Source organism: Gekko japonicus, unplaced genomic scaffold (genome assembly GCF_001447785.1).
Source record: "Gekko japonicus isolate JY-2015 unplaced genomic scaffold, Gekko_japonicus_V1.1 scaffold141, whole genome shotgun sequence".
In the NCBI taxonomy this organism is placed as follows: Eukaryota; Metazoa; Chordata; class Lepidosauria; order Squamata; family Gekkonidae; genus Gekko; species Gekko japonicus.
Window position 1 is genome coordinate 1,397,296 of NW_015176455.1, and position 21,734 is coordinate 1,419,029.

The following is a 21,734-nucleotide window of genomic DNA, read 5'->3' on the forward strand; positions in this document are numbered from 1 at the left end:
GGAGGTACAGGAAACTCCCTGGGGAGGAAGTTCCAAAGTTTCAGTGCCATAACTGAGAAGTCCCTTTTCTGCATTACCACCTCACTAGCTTGAAATGGCAGGGATACCAAAATCAGGGCCTCTGAAGATGACTGGAGAGGACATATGGGAGAAGGGGACCCTTCAGGTATGCTGGCCCCAAGTCATATAGAGCTTTAAAGGTCAATACCAGCACCTTGAATTAAGCCCCCAAGCAAACTGGCAGCCACTGTAGATGGCATAAGAGTAGGGTGATATGGTCTACCTTTATATTAGTGTGGGCAGGGTCTTTTAATGTGGTGTCACCTAGATTTTTGAATGCTCTCCATGTTTTACGTATCAAGTGCCTAAAGGCTTAAGCACCAAGTAAATTTCTTCTATTTACCCAAGCATTCAGGCACTTACATGATTGTTAAACTGTTTGCCAATGTTTGATATTTGTTGCTACAGCTATTGTTCTCTTTTCATTTTTGTTTGAGTTGTTTTAAATGTGCTGCTGTGAGCTAACCAGGGTCACTAAATCAGGCACATTTAAAATAATATTAATTTCACTGCTTTGTATCTTTTAGTTCTACAATATTATTTTGGGGTATTATTTTGGGTCAGTTGCATTTATCCTGAGCAGTTGCACCTGAAATTGATGTTTTGTCTCGCCATCCAAGCTCTGAAGATTCCACACACAAATTGATGTCTTGATATCCCCCCCAAAAAAATCTGCATAACATGATTGGTCCTTAAGAAAATGTACTCACCTGCCAGACTGACTGTCAACAAAAGAGATCTACAACACAGAATCAACTGTGGACTGTCAGATATGTCTGATACAGTTTTGCATTTTAATTGTAAATCAAAATGTTACTTGCTTTTTTCACACAGCAACAAATGTAGAATAATTCATGACAAAAACTCCTTGACAGATTGAGCCTGACTTGAAGGAAGGTGTGAGTGCTAAAATAAAGGGATTTCAAATACACAAAGGAACCATACTTGTTGCATTCAGAAATACTCATTACCTTTGAAAATATGTTCTCTCTCTCTAAAGGGTAGAAAATTAAAGCCACAGAATGCAAACGTACAGAAGAGTAATACAGGCAGCATTTTGCAGACCTCGTCTGAAAACTGGCTTTGAGTGTACTTGGGGACATGCTACAGATTGAAGTTATATGAAAGCCTGGCCAAATGGTCTTGCCTCAATCTGCAGAGCCCCAGGAGGAACCAGGTGATACATCATTAGAAGGGATGAATTTGACATACCACAAAGCCCTGAAACAACAGGGATGACATAGCTGCATGTGGATTCATAAAATACAAAATCCAAGTGTCCCCTTTCGAGTCTCACCTCTGTCTTCTGTTGGCTTTGAGATGCATCCCAGTCAAGAAAAGTTCAGACTCAAGGTAGACTCAGATCCCCAAAGGACATGCCAGACCCAGTGTCATGATTTAGATATGTGAATGCCAATGGAGAAAAAGAAAAGCAAACAGGGGTGAAGTATTTGTATATTTTTCCCCCTGAGAATGTCTTTTTTCAGTCCCCCCCCCCCGCAACAGAAGACTAGATTTTTGAGAAAGCACTGAAAAAACTCCCGTGAAATAATTTCTCCTTTGGAATGAGGGAAATGATTTTTTTTTAACACAAGGTTTACTCACTACATCATTGCACACCCAGGAGTCTTCTTCCACCATGAGCAAGGGAGATAAATCTCCTTCCCAAGCCATGAGCAACGTCATGACCAAGCTGGGATTTCTACCATCATTGGAATGCAGAGGTGATAGTACATATGCTAGTCCTTTTAAAGTACCTATAAACAAGAGCTGCCAGGCAGGACAGGGAAACGTCTGTAACCTTCCCTGGTACAACAGGATTTATATGTGTTTATATGTTTTATTTAATTGTTTTAAATATTTTATAGATATGGATTTTAAGTACTGCTTTAATGTTTGAAATGTTATTATGTATGCTACCTTGGGGACCCTGAGATGGGTGGAAAGACAGCACAGAAATGTTTTAGATAAATAAATAAGTTATCAAACAGTGATGGTGGTTTAATTCCCTGTTGAGTCGATGAATCTCTGCTGCCTTAACTCTGACCCTATCAGAGGCTCTAGCTGGGCAGCCCCAATCAGCAAGACTTTGCTCCTTTGGCAGTGGAAAGTGTCATCAAGTCGCAGCTGATTTATGGCAACTGTGCAGGGTTTTCAAGGCAGGAGACGTTCAGAGACAGTTTGCCATTGCTTGCCTCTGTGTAGTGACCCTGGTATTCCTTGGCAGTCTCCCATCCAAGTACTAACCAGGGCCGACCCCTCTTAGCTTCCAAGATCTGGGTCAGGCTAAACAAAACAGGGCTAACCTTTAACTGTGCCTTAACTATTGTATTTTATTGCATCATTCAGTTGTCTGCTTAGGGAAGAATGCTTCCTACCCACATTATCAACCTGACCATGTTTATATCAGTTTTGTAGCATGGGAGTTCATCAATTTTTGCACTGCATTCAGGGTGCAGTCAGTTGGTGTTTTCATCCAAAGAATGCAGGAAGAGCAAGACCTACGTCAACCTGGGAAAAGGTAAGCGTTTTGTTCTTGTTAAACCGATTGCACCAATTTAAGTTTTCCCTGGATCCTTTGGACAGTTCTTATAAATAGATTGTTTTTTTCAATGACACAGGTGTCCAAGATTATTTATGCTGTTCTTGCACCACAATGTATCCCGTTCACTTGCCTGTTGTCTTAAGCAGAATTCTCTGATCTCAGCTTGTTCTGCAAGTTACCCCTGACTAGTCTACAACAGTCTCTGAAACAAAAAAGTAGATCTGATTTTTAAATGCTAGTCAATGGATTATTTGATATTTAGATTAGATGTTGGTGGAGTCAAAGAGTTGGCAAAGGTGAAAGAATACTTATTCCATGTATGAAAGTTACCATGACAGCTGTATGTCCTTTGCCCTGAGCTCCAGACTCAAGGAACAGTGGCACAGCATGTGCTTCCTATGCAGAAAATGCCAGGTTCAGTCACTGGCACTCCCAGTTTTTAAAGGACCTCTTGTACTAGAACAAGGGCAAACTCATGACTGAGACCACCACTGCCAGAGCAGACAGTCAGAACAGTTTTGCAGAGATCCAGTATTATTGCATCAGACATAATATCAAAGATGACATAATTATAGATACATCTTGTCAATGTCCTCATGAATCACAGTACCAACACCCTAAGATTCTGTATACAGATGGAAGAGTTCAAAAACAGATCACCAGTTTGTTTCATTTTTGCCGTTAAGTTGGAGTCGACTTATGGCGATCCCATGGGGTTTTCAAGACAAGAGATGTTCACAGGTGATTGCCATTGCCTTCCTCTGTGTTGCAGCCTTGGGCTTTCTTGGTGGTCCCCCATTGAAGTACTAACTAGGGCCGACTCTGCTTAGCTTCTGAGATCTGATGAAGTACTAACTAGAGCCGACTCTGCTTAGCTTCTGAGTTCTGATGAAATCCAACTTAACTGGGCTATCAAGGTTAGGAAAGATTGTTAGTTACATGAATATTAATATTCCATTATGTTTGCTGATAGCTTTCACACGATGTACTATGTCATGACGAGCAGAAGAGCAAAACAACCATGTAAGAAGTTTCTGTTGGACAAGAGGTCACTTGGGTCCATCCACCATCTCCTTTGCTTGGAGAATGCTGGGTGTGGAAAGATACACCAGTTTTTAAGCACCTCCAGCCTTGTCAATCTGTAGCGGCTTTTGAAGGGCATTTGAAAGATTTATGGAAGATTGGTACATTTCCTTTATTTATTTACTTTTTTTTTATAGTCCACTCAAGGTGGATTACACAGAGTGACTTAATTTAATCAACTGGATGGGACATTTAATAACCAATGCAATAGGATTAAGGTAGTAGAACAAAACAGAAATCTAAAAACAGAAGTGAAGTAAAACCTAAGTATTAATATGACACATGAAATGATGCAAAAATGACACAGCAGGATATTACTTATAGTAAGCTATACATAATAGTATGGAGCACAGTCCCTAATATTTTATCCAAGTACTTTTGTGCATCATTTTGTACAATGTAACCCTATTGCCTGCATAGAAAAGCCCTCTAAAATAATTCTATTTTGCATAGTTTGCAGAAAGCCAGAAGAGTGGGAGCCTTCCTAACCATCTCGGGCAGGCCATTCCACAAGGTGGGAGCCACAATGGAGAAGGCATGTGTTTGGACAGTTGTTGATTTTGCCCATTTGCTGGTTGGCACTGTTAATAGATGCAGTAACTAAAGGGACCCTCAATATACAGAGGCAGCAAACCTCTGAATATCAGTGCTAGGAGGCAAGGCACATATCCTCTTTATTGGCCTTCTGGGGCAACTGATTAGTCACTGTGTGCTGGTCAAGTCAGTCTAGATAGACAGACCGCTAGCCTGATCCATTAGGGCTGCTGTTATATTCATAGATTTAGTGCCTACATGTTGAAATGAATCTGTATCCCCTTCTAGCATTACAAAATAATTAAAGCGGGGGAGGGGGATTTGAGTACATGTGATTCCTCATTATGAATCTATATAACTCTCTGTGCTTTGTCACAAGTCTATCTGTTTAACATTCTATTTATTTAGGAAATTTACCTTTCCTCTGAAAATTAATATACGGGTCAATTTACAACATCAGGATTAAAATTAAAGCAGAATAAAATGTATTCTAATATAAAAGCTAAACAAGGTAGAACTAGCACCACGAAGCGGTATAAATCCGAAAGAATCATAAAACAGTAATACATGATAAAAATGCCAACTCCAGTTATGAAGTCTCCCTTATGTTTATTGCATTATAGACTCTTGCTAATATTACTATGTTGCTACCAATGCGTATCAGGGGAGAATCCATGGCTTAGTGTCAGAGTGTATTCTTTGTATGCAAAAGGGCTCAGGGTCAGTCCCTAGCATGTCCTGTTCAAGAACTGGATGTAACATGGTTGGGAAGACATTTGCCTGAGAGCTGCTGCGAATCAGACTAGTTGAGACTATCCTATGCTAGACTGAGCAACAGGGTGACTCAGTAATTAGGCAGCTTTATTTATTTAACTTTAAGCTTCTGGTATATAGTGATATTGGCCATTCTGCTTTGCTTCTGATTTCCTCCATGCTCCTAGACCTTGATCTGTGTATTCCATGGAATGCTGCTCTGACTGTATCAAAATGAGATAAGCCATCAGTAACTGATTTTGATGCACCGGCTTCTTGAATTATATTTGACCTGGGTCCCATTTTAACATGCCAGGGTTCTACCACTAAAAAGCAGCAATCATTTCAACACTTACACAAAGATGGAAATATTTTGACTCGACACATCTGTTTTTCATCCAAATGAAGCAGGTTCAGTGACTTGTGAAAGATTATTAATGTTTATTGTAGCATAAACTTTTGTGAGCCGAAGCTCACCTGCATCTGAAGAAATGAGCTCTGACTCATGGAACCTGATGCTAGAATACATTTTGTTATTCTTTAAGGTGCCACTGGACTTCTGTTTAGTTTTGTGCCCACAGACTAACATGGCTAGCTCTCTGAAACTACCTTCTCATTTGTATTCTTTTGTCATATTCCTGTATCTGAAATGTTATGCAATGATTCTCCACTCAAACATGTCCGATAAACGCCTGATGGACACTGCACATAGGAGAGTTTATGGAAACCAGAGTTCGCCATGAAGGATTACCAACTCTAGCTTGGGAAATTCCTGGAGATTTGGGGAGAGTACCTAGAGAAAGCAGAGTTTAGGGTCTAAGAATGGGCATGAACTGGGAAAACATGGTTCAGTTCATGGCATGCCTGGTTCGCAAACCAAGAAATGTCGCAAACTTTCCAGAACTAAATGAACCAATTTGGTTCATGAAGTTCATGACGCAGTAGAAACCCCCCCCCCCGCATGGACACCCAACTTTAGGGGGAGGGGGTCCCGTGTGAGTTTGATACCTCTAGCTTGCACAGGGTTCATTCGATACTCTCCAGAACCTCCTGAACCTGTGCCTGTCATTTCCTCAGAAAGCACTTTCCTGGGGGCACCTTCTTTGGGGGCCATAACTCGAACCCCCTAAATCCAATCTTCACCAAACTTGGAGGGCAGGTAGAGGAGAGTCAGCCAGACACACACACACACACACACACACACACACACACACACCCTGGGTTTGATGTCTCTAGCATGCTAGGGGAGGCATTCTACCAGTTCATGAGGTGGCTAAAAATTCATGATGGTCCATGGTTCACAAACAGGGTGAGTGATGAGCCACGAACCAAACTGCATTTTCCTGCTTCATGCCCATCCCTAACGATGACATCACCAGGTGTTATAAGTTCTCCAAGAGCTTGGATTTCAGCTTTAATAAAATGAATATTTTGACTATACAAAATGGAATACGAAGCAAGCAGAGGAGTGCCTTTTAACAATTCTGTAATGTATCCAGTTCTGACCGCGTGGCTGACTGGGGCTCCACGTGGTCAAGCAAAACCTTCGAGCTTCGCTCCAGGAAACAATGGACTAAGCGGATGCTAGCCTACACCTATCTGAGGGCTAGGTTCCTGGCCGAGAGCCTATGGAACTCTCGACCACTGTAAATAGCCTATTGCGGTGTGTGGGGGTGTTTTGGGTGGTGGTTTCACGGGGGATATAAGCCGGCCTGCAAGCCAGCTAAAGTTGTCTTGTTCCACACGAATCAAAGTACGTAAGCTGCGTACTTTTCAAGTTCATAATGCATACACCATGTTTTGTAGTACTGGGGGCAATCCTGAGAGCATTGCTGCTGTGCAGTTTCCATTCATTCCAGTGGGATTTTCCACACAGGACTTATTGAAGTGAATGGAAGTAGTGTGCTTGTTAAAACTTGATGCCAGTTTTGTGTTCTTGTCTTGTCAGTTGTAGAATAATGGAAATAATTCAGCTGGAGGATTTAACAAGTTACTTCTGTTTGTTTGGAAATAAGAATATGTTAATAAATAGCAATATAAATACTAGAGATTTTGTTCTCGGGGGAAATCAGAGTTTTCCATTTTAAGTGATTAGTGATGCAAAATGTCTCACATAATAAAAAAAGACTGCTTACAGTTTCTTGCCCAACCAAGTGTTTAGGGATTGAAGTGTTGACGTATGTTCATACACTGAAATAATGCACAGGGGCTATTTCAAGTATGTTCCTAGGTAATAGGTGTGCCTTTAGGGTTGCTTCCATATTGGATGTTAGGACTGTAAATCTCTCCAAGCTGGAGGCAGATTACATTTCTGGGGTCCCAGTTATGAACACCCCAAAATGGTCTCCCATATTTATACCCTCCCACCCATTCTGATTTTGAACACCTCTGTGTGCTGTGAGGGTGAAAGTAGGTGCAAAGGTTGCCCGTTTTAAAATGTAGACAGCGGTTTAACATGATCTGAAGATGCTGTATATTAAAGGGGAGTGTTGGATGTTAATATCCAGCTGTCAGATCATGGTGATCTATGTGTCAGCAGGCAAGCTGCTGGAAACTGGTCCTGACCGGTTAAGTCCTGATAAGGGATGAGGTCAGTGACAATGAGTCAGCTCTTAGCTGATTGGACGCTGTATGCATATAACTGGACAAGTGCTGCCCTGTTCATTCTCTTCTCTTGTAATGGTGATTGGCGGAGCACTTTGTCAGAGGACTGTAAATATTGTAAATAAATTCTGTATATAGTTTACCACAGGACTGTCTTGTGTGGTGCTATACAGAGCTTTCTCTGCAGTTGAATGCTGGTGAGTGGCTGGTGAGTCGGAGTGGCTGAAACATTCCTGGTGGCTGACTAATCGGGGGAAATCAGAGTTTTCCATTTTAAGTGATTAGTGATGCAAAATGTCTCACATAATAAAAAAAGACTGCTTACAGTTTCTTGCCCAACCAAGTGTTTAGGGATTGAAGTGTTGACGTATGTTCATACACTGAAATAATGCACAGGGGCTATTTCAAGTATGTTCCTAGGTAATAGGTGTGCCTTTAGGGTTGCTTCCATATTGGATGTTAGGACTGTAAATCTCTCCAAGCTGGAAGCAGATTACATTTCTGGGGTCCCAGTTATGAACACCCCAAAATGGTCTCCCATATTTATACCCTCCCACCCATTCTGATTTTGAACACCTCTGTGTGCTGTGAGGGTGAAAGTAGGTGCAAAGGTTGCCCGTTTTAAAATGTAGACAGCGGTTTAACATGATCTGAAGATGCTGTATATTAAAGGGGAGTGTTGGATGTTAATATCCAGCTGTCAGATCATGGTGATCTATGTGTCAGCAGGCAAGCTGCTGGAAACTGGTCCTGACCGGTTAAGTCCTGATAAGGGATGAGGTCAGTGTAGCACTTCCCAGAGACACTAGCAGTTGCTAACACTGTTTGGAGAGGAGGACTCTGACAGCAGTGATTCAGAGAGTGGGAGGAAAGTCCACAGTTTGGAAACATTTCTGTACCCTCCCCAGTGACTGTTGTGTGGCAGAGTGCCAAGGGTGCCACACCCATGTCTAGAGGGGTGCAAACCCCCAACTCTTGTCCTCCTTTGTCCTCCACAGACCTGCAAATGGTGCACTATGACCCTACAATGTTGCCACTGTAACACCTCTGTGTGCTGTGAGGGTGAAAGTAGGTGCAAAGGTTGCCCGTTTTAAAATGTAGACAGCGGTTTAACATGATCTGAAGATGCTGTATATTAAAGGGGAGTGTTGGATGTTAATATCCAGCTGTCAGATCATGGTGATCTATGTGTCAGCAGGCAAGCTGCTGGAAACTGGTCCTGACCGGTTAAGTCCTGATAAGGGATGAGGTCAGTGACAATGAGTCAGCTCTTAGCTGATTGGACGCTGTATGCATATAACTGGACAAGTGCTGCCCTGTTCATTCTCTTCTCTTGTAATGGTGATTGGCGGAGCACTTTGTCAGAGGACTGTAAATATTGTAAATAAATTCTGTATATAGTTTACCACAGGACTGTCTTGTGTGGTGCTATACAGAGCTTTCTCTGCAGTTGAATGCTGGTGAGTGGCTGGTGAGTCGGAGTGGCTGAAACATTCCTGGTGGCTGACTAATGCTGGCTAGAAGCAGACACGCTGTGTTACACGCAGCGCGCAACACCCCAGGCACCAAACCCATCCTGTCAGGCCACTGAAGCCCAGCCCTAGCAGAGCATCACTAAGGGTCTTGGAATCTCCATCCCCTGATCTGTTCCTGGGGCTCTCCACAGAGGCAAAAGAGTTGTTAGCACTGCCCAGAGACACCAGCAGTTGCTAACACTGTTTGGAGAGGAGGACTCTGACAGCAGTGATTCAGAGAGTGGGAGGAAAGTCCACAGTTTGGAAACATTTCTGTACCCTCCCCAGTGACCCTTGTGTGGCAGAGTGCCAGGGGTGCCACACCCATGTCTAGAGGGGTGCAAACCCCCAACTCTTGTCCTCCTTTGTCCTCCACAGACCTGCAAATGGTGCACTATGACCCTACAATGTTGCCACTGTAGAAAAGAGTGGCAGCCAGTGGGAGGAAGAAGAGGCCCACTCCCTCTCAGCAGGGAGAAAGGGAGGGGGAGCAGGAGCCCCTCCAAGAAAGGCTCCCTGTGCTCGGACTGCCAAGGGTGGAACATCAAGGTGGGCCACCTTTGCCCTGACCTGGATAGCTCAGGCAAGCCTGATCTCAGAAGCTAAACAGGGCCGACTCTGACAAGTACTTGGAAGGCCTTCTCCCAAATGGTGTGTATCCTCAAGCCCCTCCAGGACACCACCAATGTGCTGTATACCCATACAGCCAGCATGGGGCAAGTCATTCCCTGATTTGAGGTCTGGACTGGGCACTGGCCTCGGCACTGGAGCTGGTTGTTCTCCCACAGGTCAGGGCCTTGGTAGAGAGGTTGCACATGGGCATCATCACCAGGTTGCATCCTCTCTGCAAGGAAGGGGAGTACTAGCTGGTTTGTATCTTTGTCCCCTGGATAAAAGGTAGCATTGCTCTCCTGAATGCAGAGCTCTTGCAGTGGAAATGTGAGCTCTGCAAAGAAGTATGGAGGGTGGAGGCCAACAGACATGGCTGGAAGGAACAGTGGGTGGAAGAGGTTGGGGGGGAGGGGGGGGAGCCACAGCCCAGCACCTCTGCCTCAAAGAGTCCAACCAGGGAGATGGTTGTCAGTAGTGAACTGAGAGGTCAGCAGCAGCGGTGGATGCCAGGTGTGCAATGGCAGAGGATTCAGGAAGAGGTGATGGTGAGGGAGTACCTTGCCAAGTCTCCTGAGCCCACTGATGCTGATCCCCTGGAGTACTGGTCACTCAAGGCTCATCTGACCCAGCCTCTCTTGTGTGGCCATGAGCCCTGAATCCACCTGATACCCTCTCCCCAGCAGGGCGGAGGAGTTCATAATCAGAAGGGTATAAAACATGAATTCTCAGCACAGGCACGCGGCTTGAGCAGAGAGACGGGGTGGTTCAGAGCCATGAGTCCACCTGATACCCAAATCCCTGCAGGTGAGAGGAGATCACAATCAGGAGGGTGTAAAATATAGGTGCTCAGCCAAGGCACCCAGTAGCTAAGCCCCATCGCTCGGTGTGAGAAGAGAGACAGGGTGTCTCAGAGCCCAGTCCACCTAACACCCCCGAACCCCAGCAGGGGAGAGATGTTACTGTCAAGGAGAAGAGAGACAGGGTGTCTCAGAGCCCTGTCCACCTAACACCCCCGAACCCCAGCAAGGGAGAGATGTTACTGCCAAAAATAACTTAATGTGCTCTGGTTTAACAAGTTCCCTGCCTCTCTTTCTAACTGCCAACAGAGGAGAGGTTGCAGAGGTGAGCTGATAAATAGCATTCTGATCCCATAGAGTAGGATGGGAACTCTGTTATTGGCCGCCAGCAGTACCTGTTAAGCTTTGGAGGGCTGCTGTTGGAGTTTCCAAGGCTGGTGAATTTTGCCTCCTGTTGCTTTGACATTTTGTAAACAGTTCAGTTGAGCAGAGAAAGTCTGTCTGGAAATGTATCCATACACAAACTGCCACAAACCACTCCAAACAACATGAAAGTTCTTGGAATGTTTGTGCCGGTCGCCCCACCACAAACTGTCAGCTAAGCTGCCATAAGGGTTGGGGGTGGGGTGCTAGCTTGCCAGGACTGCTGCATTCCTTTTCAGTTTCTGTAATGCTTGCTTATCTATGGCCTTGCAGGTGGGGTGTTGTGTCTGGGATTCTAGGGAACCATGGGAGCGCTTTCGGTTCTCAGCTTCGGCTCTAACAGCCTGGGGCTCCTTCTCCCGTGCGTGGGAATGTGGCTAATTGGCCTAAGGAAGGGGGGGTGCATACGAATACCCTATATCCCATTATGCTTGTAGTGGTGACACCATTCTTAACAGTACCTTTGTTAATGCATCTATAACTCTTCAATAAAGTATAACCTTTCCATGAAGCGTGTACTCAGTTGTTGGCTGTGGAACCTGACACAAACATTGCTTAGCGAAGCACAAACTGGGCAAAATTCATGACAAAGGGGCAAGTTCAGTGGGGATGGGATGCCATGGAGTACATTGGTACAGAATGCCAGAAAAGGCATATGGGTTTTCAAATGTGGAAGGTGTCTCATCAGCACAGTGGTAAGAGAAAGGAAGGGGGTTATATAGCATTGGCAGGTGGAGGCCAGGAAAAAAAACCCAAGCAACAGCGACAGAGCACCTGCTTTGTGTATAAGGTCCCAGGTTGTCAGGGTATGTGAAATCCATTTCCAACTGGCAGCAGCTACAGATCAAAGGAGAAGGTAGTGCTGGAGCCTGAGTGGCCAGCCAAGGCAAGGCCAGGCCCAGCCCCTGTAAGACTTCCTGGCCTGCCTCCCAACTGATTGGCAGCACAATTATGGAGCACCATTAGGCCTCCTATCCTGCCGCCTGATTGGTTGGCAGCCTGGGGTTGGGCCAAGATCTGCCCTGTGCCTTGGACAGAACCTTGAAATGGCCACTCCATCTCTTGTGTGTGTGTGGGGGGGTCTTTTTTGAGGAAGCAGTAGGAACAAGAGAATATGTGGGGTCTGTGATGCTGTATTTACATCGGGGTGAGACCAAAACAAGGAGGATGCACTGTGCTCTTGCTCCTGAGCCTAGAGGGGAGAGGAAGAGGACTGAAGGTATCTTCCAACACCCTCTTCCCTCTCACAATGAGGACTTAGGAAAAAGAGGGACCTCACTTGGGGAAGAGAACAATGGACTCCCCCTCTTGCACCCAGCATGTCAGCCAAGAAACCAGTTACTATTTAATGTACACTGCTAACCGGATAGACCAATGGTCTGTCACAGCATAAGGCAATTTTATGTGTTCAAACTTAATTTGTGATTTTATTCATTTTAAATGTGTATACACTACCTTCTTTATATATAATTTTTTTGAGAAGTGACTTTCTTCCCAGACTTTCAGATTCCTTTGAAATTCGCCATCTCTTTCTCCTGAGCAGAATAGACTGATGGATCTTTTCCCTCACATTTGTAGCTGTCTTTAGGTTGCTTAGATATAGAAACGCAACTAAAGTTTGAATAATATGTCACTCATAGAGAACACAGTAAATGTCAAGGGAGTTCTCCCCTCAGATTCCATGGTGGCTTCCCTCTTCCTGCCTCCTTTCTACTCTCTGGGACTGGATTTCTCAAAGTGTGATTTAAGATATATAATGTGTGTACATTTGTCATTGAAAATAAAATTTCCTCCAGCACTAAATGTTAAGCAATCCTGGATTTTCATTTTATTTACTGTCCCGGTAACTCATAGCATAGCCCACTTGCTTGGATGTCCTGTAGCAGTTCATTCTGCATTTCTGTTATGATGGTGTCCTATTCATTCCTCATCTCTTTGATCAACAAATATCAAAGCTACATCATAACCTGATTCTTCCATGAGTACACATAAGAAGCTTTAAGTATAGCTTGAAGATGGATGGAATGTCTTTGGTCCAGCTCCAAGAGGTTTGGTGGGCTCCATTCTGCTAAAAACTCAGAAGTGGGTTCTATCATCTGGAATTGTTCTGTTGTACATTTTGTGCTGGAAAATACCCTTTGTGCAAGAAGAGAGGTATCTGATGCATTGAGGAATCAATGAGGTAATTGACTACATGAGAGTTCTCAGAGCACTGCAGGCAGGACCAGCAAGGCCCAGACCTATCCCCAGTTCCACTGCAGGCAGGACCAGCAAGGCCCAGACATATCTCCATTACTAGGTCTCCTGTCATGTAGTATTTCTAGGCAAAAAATACTGGATCTCAATCATGAAATCTCTCAACCAGCTTTGGGAAGCATCCTGTTTCTGATAATGGCTGGCCATATGTCTCTGGGAATCACACAAAGAGGGACCACCTACTCCCATATGAACCTGCCTGACCATTATGGTCATCTTTGGAGGCCCTAATTCAGGTGCCCCTGCCTTCTGAGATTAGGTGGGTGGCAACCCGGAACCCAGCCTTCTCAGTCGTGGCACCAAAACTCTAGAACTCTCTCCTCAGGGAAACTTGTCTGTCTCCTTCTGTTGCCATCTTCCACCAGTGGGTGAAAACTTTTTGTTTCATTTGGCATTCCCTCAGGTGTATCTCCTTCCTGACCACTATTTTAATTTTTTTTTTGTTTTTATGTCTTTAATGTATTTGTTTCTGTTTAAATGCTATGTAGTTTTTTCTGGTTCATTTTAATGGTTCTCAAATGTGGCTTTGTTATGTACGTTTTAATTTTTAGCCACATTGGTGGCCCTTATGAGGGCAGAAAAGTGGGATATACATTTTGTAAAATAAAAATTAATAAAATAAAAAACCCTCTTCAACTCTTTGTTCCCCAACAGTTTTCCCCATTCATGCCTTACAGAATCCTGGTTCTCCTCACTTTCTAAGCATGGTCTGCTTGATATGGACTGTACATGTGACACGTGTGAAGAACGGGTCTCAGCCCCTCCCCCCCCCCCGGTTCCATTTAACCAATCTGCAATGGTCCCAGGAGTGCCGCCATTAGGCCTGTTGGGGAACAGGTGACTATTATACAGGACCCCAAACTCAACTTGTGTTCTCCAGAATGGGTGAATTTTACGTACATTGCCTTTGAGGTTCTGTTTAAACATTATGGATGTTAGCCGCTGATAGCCATTTTCACTGAATGTTCTAATCCATTTTGAAAACCAGTGGTGGCAAACTTTTAAATTTTGCAACACAATGTGTGAAGAAGTGCTCCCTTTTGTCCATCCTGAATTTACCATGTGACCTTGAAATCTAGTATAATGAAATGGGGAAGAAACATTTCTCACTGTTCACTAATCATCATTTAAAAGGCATCACAGCCACTAAATAATTTTCCCAAGGTCAGACAGGCTTAACAAAGCTGTCCCTATTGTTGTTGTTTTTTTTAAATCACACATTAAGAAACCAAATATAAATTCCACTAATGGGTATAGGCCAGGATGAATACCCATTTGCGCCATAGTTACAGGCAATGTTGTCATGCTTTAAAATCCCTTGGAATACAATTATGTCTTGCGCTAATAGGTTTTTTATTGTGAGAGAGCTCCTAAATAATTTGCTGGTGAAGCATTTATGACAGCAGAACTCTTAACATTTACACTATTCCCAAAGATTACTGAGCAGATGAATATCATGGTAAGAACAAAAGCTTTCCCTTGTGCTTAGAATTATTTTTAACCACAGTCACATCCAATGTTCCCTCTAAGCTGTGGAGTCTTGTGAGCAAAAATTCTACTTTGTGAGCTACTGGCATTAAAGTTGTGAGCAAGCGATTTGACTACTGTTTAAATTAGTTTGCTCTGGAGCCATCCTTCCTGAGCTAAAACAAAAATGTGTGAGCCAGAGGCTAAAAAACTGTGAGTTAGCTCACACTAACTCAGCTTGGAGGGAACACTGGTCACATCTGAGGTATTCCTTTTCTTTCAAACACTTTTGATCCAATGATCTTGAGCAGTGGATGAGTCTTTATTTCTTTAAGAAAACTTTGGTGGAGAGATACTTGGCCACAGCCAACGCAGTCCTTGAGTCTCTATCCACCAACAAATAAGGGACTATGTTGTCTTTTGATACAGTGGAAGGTAATTTAGTTAAAATCGGGACAATCCATAACTCATGATAAAAGTGATAATGAGGGCATTCTAATATCATATGGGACTGGGAGCGACCTTTTTCAGATCACATTGGCAAAGTCTGTCTGAATAAGACAAATCACAGTATCTCCCATATAGGACTCTTGAAGAGGCAGTGTCCAGGCATGTGAGCATGAATGCTCTGCAATAATGAGGAACTGTTAGGCATTTGATGTAGGCTGGGATGGTTGAAGATGGGAGGATGCTAAAGAATTGGGTGGAGCATACTCCCAAGTTTCGGTTATATCTTCCTTTGCTGGGCCAAGACTAGATCATTTCTTGTCTATTTCTTGCATCCAGCAGGACTAGAATTGATCTTGATTTAGCTCATAAAGCAGACTGTCCTTCTTTGTGTCTATGTTTAAATGCATGCAACCATGCTTTAGCTTCAACAGAGCCCTGGCCCAACTCTAATCTTAAAGTTATCCCAGCTATACATTTTGGGGTTCCTGTAATACATTGCCCAAAAAGGCAGAGAGTGATCTAGATTCTCATTTACTCGGCAGATCCATATTGAGGCTCCATAATGAAACTGCAGGATGATTTTCATTTTGAACACATGCAGACCCCCCCCCCCCCGCAATAACTTGTATGAATGCTCTACAATAACGAGGAACAGTTAGGCATTTAATGCAGGCTGGGATGGCTGAAGGTGGGAGAATGCCACAGAATACAGAAATGGGTGGAGCATACTCTCCGAGCTCATATGACTGAGCCAAATTGATCAAGGTCTTTTATGTTTTTTGATAATTAGTAAAGATTTGCTTTTACAAAGTCTCAATACATTGTCCTTTGCTAGGCCAAGATGAGATAGTTTCTTATCTATTTCTTGCATCCGGCAGGAATAGAATTGATCTTGATTTAGCTCATAAAGCAGACTGTCCTTCTTTGTGTCTATGTTTAAATGCATGCAACCATGCTTTAGCTTCAACAGAGCCCTGGCCCAACTCTAATCTTAGTTATCCCAGCTATACATTTTGGGGTTCCTGTAATACATTTCCCAAAAAGGCAGAGAGTGATCTAGATTCTCATTTACTCGGCAGATCCATATTGAGGCTCCATAATGAAACTGCAGGATGATTTTCATTTTGAACACATGCAGACCCCCCCCCCCGGGATATATTTGCCTCCCTCAGAGAAGAAGAAGCATTCCATTGCTGACACAGAGGGTTATTGCAAATTTAAAATGGGATTGCCAGTGAAGATGAGGATCAAAAACCACACCCAGGTATGGACATTTGGAGACTTGTTCTAGCTGAACTCTCCATAACTGAGGAGGTAATTTTCTTAGCTTTAGAGAAGACCATGATTTTGAATAAGTGATCTTAAATTCTTCATGTTTGCAGTATTTTGAAAAATGGCTTAGTCATACCTGAGGTATTCAAGCCACATTGTGGAGAGATCCATTGGGCTGGTTAGAAGAGCACCACCATGTTCCCATGAGAGGAGGGCTCATGGGAACTGGCAGGGGCTTCCTACAGGAAACAGGCTGCCATTAGTTCCTGCTTCTGCACTATAAGTGCTTTGCCATGTCATTTAGGTGGGCTGCTTCACACACCCAAGAGGTTTTTAACTGTATAGTATCATATTGTTTTGTGATCTGAGGAGAATTCCAAATGGGTAACCATGGTAGTCTGCCTTTCCAGTATAACAAAAACAAGTCCAGTGGCACCTTAAGGACTAATAAAATTGTAACCAGCAAAAGTGTTTGCTCATTGCATTAGAAGATACATGTGGGGAGCCTACAAGACTCATGGGGGAAATCCCATCTCCCCTCTTCTCTAAGCCTGACATAGCTCCAGGCCTCACCACCACCCTTCGAGCCCAGTTGCAGTGGTGCCAGCATCTGGGAGTCCGCCAACACAGCTGGACCCAGAGTGGCTCCCAGAGCACATCCCTGAATCTGCAGCCACCAGCTCTGCAGCATCAAGGCAAGTGTGTTGTCTGTGCATGTGGATACAACACTCTTTTATTTTGGGGAAATTTAAAACCCCAATGTATTTTTTTTTAAGATTTCAGATTTTTCTGCAAACACAGGGGTCCCTTGAGTTTTCAGGAAAATCTGTTTAGTGACCGCGTGGCCCCAATTCATGGATTTAGATATCCACAGATAGGGGCCACACTTCATTGTTAGATATATAGATGACTATGGTTGCCAACATCCATGTGAGGCTTGAAGCTCTCCTGGAATTATAACTGTCTCCAGACCACAGAGATCAATTCTTCTGCAGCAAATGACTGTTTCTGAGGGTGGATTCTATGGCATTACCTACCTGCTGAGCTTCTTCCTCTCCTCAGATTCTGCCTTTAACAAGCACTACCCCAGATCTCCAAGAATTTACCAAGCTAGAGCTGGTGACCCTAGCCATGTGACTGATTATCATGTGATGGAGTGATGACTCATGAAAGTTTACAGTGCTGGATTCCTGTCTTAACCTTCTTTGAAATACATTGTGGTAAAAAGGCAGTTAATAAATTTAACAGTAAATGCAATACAACAAAAAATGTGGATGTCTCCACCACCACCACACATCTGGAAAGAGAACAACTGGGAGCAGCTGGATGCATCTTATGCCATTAATTTCTAGACAGGTTTCCTTTTGTTTTTGTGCCACTGTTGAGGAGCTATTTAATTTTTATTATATTTATTTAAAGCATTTATAAGCCCAACTTTCTTCTCAGCACCTGAGATGGAGTGATGTCATGTGTATGAATAAATAAATAAATAACTAATCAAGAGTGCAAATGGTCACACGTAACAGAAGCCACACAAGGGAGACGGAAAACAGACGGAGTTTCCGGGCGCGATCTCACCAGCACATCTGGGAAGCGTAGCACTCCCGTGGCTCAACCGAGGCTTCCAGCCGAAACTGCGTGGCAAGGGCGGGCGTCTGATCGCGTTTCCGGTGGCATCCGGCGCCCGCCCATGTCCCCTTGCAAATAAGGTGTTTTTTTTTTGTCCAAGTCTCTGTGGATGCGCATGCGCACCCACCGAAGCATGCGCATTTGTCATGTACACAAAAATAAAAAACAGTTTGCCGCGGCGCGCGCTTCTTCGTTGCGCGCCGGCTTGTCCTGTGATCGGCACCTCTCCCTTGCCATGGAACCTCCACGGTACCTCCACAGAACCTCCACAGGAGGTCTGATCACGTAACTGCGCAGTAGTTTGCCCCAGGGCAAACAGCCACGCTTCTCCTCTGCAGTTTCCTCCCCGTGTGGCAGGGGCCAGTGCAAACCTGATGCCTGTTTTCAGGGGTCCCACTGAGCATTTGTAGGAAGTGGGTGGGTCTGGGTGCAGTTTAGTCTGATTGAAGAAAAATAAGTTCAGCGGCAGCAGGGCAGCCCCAGCATAAGGATCATCTTTGTGGAAGGTAAACTGCCCTGGTTGTTATGCTGTGGGGTGGGGTTGGAGATTAAATCCCTTTCCTCCCATTCCCAAACCTTCTACCTTTTGAGTAGCTGCCACAGGTGGGAAGGAAAACAAAATGGCCAGCACATGCGAGAACAGGCATTCCAGCTCACAGGTGCTGGAGTCCTCTCTGTGTTGCTGTAGCTAACTGGGGACTTGTAAATCTATGAAAAGGAAGGTTTTCTGGAAACCTGCGTAGATTAAATGTGACCTATTTCTGATCATCAAAAACTCTTCTGGCATTTAGATTCATTCTTGGGATGAAATGTGAATGGAATACCTATGACCAATTTAGAACGTGTCCATTCAACTGGATTGATATTTAGGATGGCCACTGTGGCAGAACCATCCTGCTCTGACCTGCGGGCCCCATTTCCATCCTGCCCTCCTGGGTTTTTCTTACACCTGGAGTGGCTTTTCTTTCTCTCTAGGGTAGCTCAGCACCACCCTCTGACCTTTGTATGGAATTGCCCACTGGGAGGGTCAGGACCCCCAGCATCCCTTACAAGTAATGAGGTCCTGCCTTGGTGTCTCCTGCTGCCCAGCACCTGGTCACCAGAGGGACAGTTTACTGCCTTGCATGCCCCTGGAGAAATAACTACTTGCCAACTGCCTGTCTGCCCCCTGTCACTCCTTTTAAAATAGCATATCCAAGAGACAGTGGAGGTCTATGTGGTATGGAGAACCACTACTAGCACCAAAAGTTATAAAGTATTTATTAAAAAGAAAATGTTTACAAGCATACTTTTAGCATAGCACCAGATTGTGTGACGGATTCCCAAAGGAAATGGGTAAAACATAAATCCTTTGTCCCTTTCTCTATACACGCCCTATCAGATGTTTAAAAAGACAGGCTCCTTTTGCTCAGGATGTTACAGATCCCTAAAGAGTCACCATTACTTTGAAGCTTGCTCCAGCTCTTGAGGATCATGATCAATGGCTGCCTCACCAGTGGAGAGATCTATGTGCTCTCATGGAAACAAAAGCCCTCCTTCCTGCTGCAAGGAGTTTCTATCACCTCTCTTTTTCCCACCTCATGACCAGGTCAGGCCAAGTCAGAGAAGCATTTCCTAGGGCTTCTTTCTGGAGATTATTCCTGAATCCATTCTAGCCTAAAGTCCTCCAAATCTCTGTTCCCTACTTGGAGAAGGGGAAGAAAGTGATCCACCCATTATCTCTCCTGCTAAATCTGTTGGCATTTGTATGAAGGTGAGCTGAGGCAGCAATTGAATTGACTTCCTCCTTCCAAGGCTGGTCTCTGCCCAGTGGGGAAAAAAGTGTTAAAACACAAAGTGGAGGTTTTGCTCCATTCAAACCTCCTAGGAAAAAAATACATTTCTTCATAGCCACCACACATGAAGAATTCATTTGATTTTTACTTGGATACATTCCCAATAAACAAGGCCTCTTGGTTCTGTTGCTATCCTAATGACATCATTAGGACCACAACACAACCTACAGGTCTCCCTGCAGCTGATTAGCTTGGATCCACCCGAGGGTTGTTTTTTTAAAATTCCAGATTGAACAGTTTCTGGGCACAGAGCATGGCTTTATTGTCTCCCCCTTGTGGTGCATAACCAAATATGTCCCCCCATGCTACACCTGGCTGTCCCCTGTCCCCCAGGAGCAGTATTTGGCAGGGGCATTTGGAGAGGAAGAGGGAAGTGATAAAGTTTTGCTCTGCAGCTGGAACGCTCAAGTGGATCCAGGCCATTGTGAAGAAGGCTTAATGAAGGCGCTGCAATATGGCTTTGGGTTCTGGATTCTGCCATGTACTTGCTCGGCAGCATCCAGGAATATAGAGGTCTGTGGTAAATGGAGTTGGTGTTGCAGTCACTACCTGCAGGATTTTGCTCCCGGTAGAGAAGAGTTCCTGGGAATCTCTGAAGGCCAAAAGGGGTCAATTTCTCATCAGGTATTTGACTAAAGGAGCTTTGACTCTTAAAAGCTTATACCTCGGAAATCTTACTGGTCTTTAAGGTGCTGCTGGATTCAAATTTTGCTGATCCGCCCAGATTCTGTAAATATTTAGATCCAATATGGCGGACTCCAAAAGTCCAAGTCCTAAACATCCACTTTTTGAATCCTATTATATCATCACTGGAGAGACTTATCTGACTATGGAAGTTGTGCCTCTGGAGCAGAAAAAGCACCCTTGATCTTCATGCAGAATTCTCCTCAATGTGTTAAAATTTTGAAAACAAATTGGGCTAGAATCAATGGGTGTGATATGAGATATAGGAAGGTTCCAAAACCAAGAACCAGAAGGATTTCTTTCCAAAGAAGTCCATAAAATCCACATTCTGCATTTCAGATTGATCCATATATCTCTGATGAAAAAGTTTTCAACGGTGATTTATTTCACCTCTCTAATAATAACTTCTCAGTGGAAACAGCAATATCTTTACAGAGTTCCCCTCCCCAGTTCTAATATAGCAGTAATGATTTCTGAAAGAAAAGAAATTATGTGAGGCCTCTAGTCACATTTGCAAGCAAGCCTTGGTCTCAAATAGCTGGCATGATTGATTCAGAGAGAGAGAGAGAGCACCCATTGGTAACTCGCAGCACAATGTTGAAACAGTCATTTCTGGAACCTGGAAGATTGATTCCAGGGAGAATGGCTCTCATCTCAGTCCTAAATTTCTCCTGGAAAATAATAATATCTAAAGAAACTATAGAATGTGGTTTTTTTCTCCTTCTGTCAGTTAACTCCGTGTTTTAGTGAAATAAAATGTTATTACTGCTCTTAACAATTAAGAATATAATTGAATATATAATGTAATTTGGAATGGTAGATTTAAATGTAGGGCGGGCTATAAGTATGATAAATAAATAAATGTAAATAAATAAGTAAATAAATAAATGAGGCTGCACCATAGCTTTTTACAAGGGAATTACAATATTGGTTGCTTTATTTTCAGCCTTTTCCCTAATCATTCCTTGCATGGAGCTTGCGGCTACACACTGGGGCTGTGGTCACACACACTAAATAGTCCACTTTCAATCCACTTTCAGTGCACTTTCCAACTGGATTTTACTGTGTGAACTGGCAGAATCCAGTTGGAAAGTGCATTGAAAGGGAATTATTTAGAGTGTGTGACTGCAGCCTGGGGGTGGACATTTTCACCAGGCTTTTCATTACAAGGCCAAGGTCTTTTTCAATCGGTTCTATGAAAAAAGCCCACAAGAAA